We start from the raw sequence: 2,338 nt of genomic DNA, 5'->3' as shown, positions 1-2,338 counted from the left end.
ACAGCATTTTTGCTGTGAAATTTACGTGTAAAATACTGGTCTCACGGGTCTCACGAAAACAGGCTGGTCTCACATGATCCCAAGTCTATATATATATATATATATATATATATATATATATGAGGGAGAAAAAAGTTGAATTACAAACTTTATTTTCATAATAAACGTGAGGATTGATTTCGATTATTCATTTTATTTGATCTAACAATTCACATTTTAAATATATTTTTTAATTAAAGTTATTAATTAAGATGATTAGGGGTAAAAAAAGACATTTAATTTCAATCGATGCCTACCTTTTTTTACTTTATTTTCTTTTTTAGTTAACGAATTTTACCTTCTTAAAAGTTTAAAATAAATTATTTTCAAAATTACTAATATATTAATCAAATAAATTAGATTAAAAAACGAGAATTTCATGTTATTCGATATGACATCCATGCCGATATTTTTTTTTTGTTTTAACAAATTTTTACGTGAAATGGTGTATATGTGTTATATTCATTATCAATATTTATGTACGTTCAAGTGAGTACAACAGCTCGACGTAAGTCTGTAACTCGACATCATCTTCTTCAACATTTTCATCAACGTTGTAAGGCACCACTATCTTCATCAGCGTTACCTAACATCCATCGAGAACCCATCGAGACCGAGCGAAAACCAATTGAGACTAAGCGAGAACCTATCAAGATTGATCGAGAACCGATCGAAACCAATCGAGAATGGTCGAGAATCCGTTCATTGATTTGGTATGTGTTTATATGTGTTAAACCATAACCTACCACCTTTATTTTCCATCGAGAACCTATTAATTGATTTATTATTATTATTTTGTGTAAAACCATAGATTATCACTTTCATATTGTATTGAGAATGATCGAAAACACATCGAGACCAATCAAGAACACATCAAGATAGATCAACAACCCATTGGGACCGATCAACACCAATCGAGACTAATCAAGAACTCATCCATTGACTTGGTATGTGTAAAATCATAACCTACCACTTTTAACTTTTATCGAGATGGATCAGGAAATCTATCGAGAAAAATCAAAAACTCATCCAGATCAATCGAGAACCCAATAAAGAAAAAGAAATAAAAAACTGAAGTATGTAGAGTTGAAGTTGTAGTATGTTCATGATGAATAATTTGTATATACATGATGAATATTATGGTGAAAATTTATATTTATGATAAATATCATATTAATATAAATAATAGAGAGTTATTGTATACACGTGATCATACATAAAGTTCATGATGAATAGTATGTATATTCATGATGAATGTTACAATGGGAATGTATATTCATGATGAATATCATACTGATATATGAATGTTACAATGAGAATGTATCATGTTGATGTATAAATACTAAGGAATTATTGTATACATGTGAATATATATATATATATATATATTCATGTTGAATATTATAAACAAAATGTATATTTATGATGAATGTTACAATAAAGATGTATATTGATGATGAATGTCATAGTGATGCATGAATACTGAAAATATTTGTTGAATACACATAAAAATACATAACTATTCATTATGAATGTTATAGTAAGTTGTATATTCATAATAAATATCATACTAATGTATGAATATTAATAAATTGTTGTAAACATATGAACATGCATAAATATTCATAATAAAATATTACACAAATATACTATGTGAAATGCTCGATTTTTTGATGTAACTTGTTTGATTAAAATATTAATTATTTTTAAGATAATTTTGTTTAAAATCTAAGGGAAAAAAATATAAAAGTCAAACATGGTAGGTGTAAATCCCAACTTCCATTTTTTCTCCTAATCATTTCTTAATTAACCTTTTTAATGTTTTAACCATTGGTTAGTTTTCTAAATTTTGATCAATGACCAAGATTTTTTCTCATGTTCACAATAAAAGATGAGTCTTCATTTGAACCGACCCATATATATATATATATATATATATACACGATTTCACACACACACACACACATATCTATACTATATTATAAAGCATTTGGCTAAAACTCTTAAAAACTCTTAAACTCTTAAAACTCTTAAACTCTTAAAAACTCTTAAACTCTTAAAACTCTTAAACTCTTAAAAACTCTTAAACCCGTTCATCCCTATCCGATTTCATCCCATATCTGAATTCGTGTAACTAACTGCAGATAAACACAATCAAATACAGGATAAACATTTTATTTTAAATATAAAAATTCTAAAATATAAATAGGATAATCATTGAGTTCTAACAGAATATTTAATTATTATCTTTATAGAATGTTATATTATTAAACCAAAAATAAATTATTTCATTATTAAA

Source organism: Cynara cardunculus, assembly GCF_001531365.2.
Source record: "Cynara cardunculus var. scolymus isolate 2C chromosome LG 3, CcrdV1, whole genome shotgun sequence".
Taxonomy (NCBI): domain Eukaryota; kingdom Viridiplantae; phylum Streptophyta; class Magnoliopsida; order Asterales; family Asteraceae; genus Cynara; species Cynara cardunculus.
Note: the sequence above shows the minus strand (reverse complement) of the source record.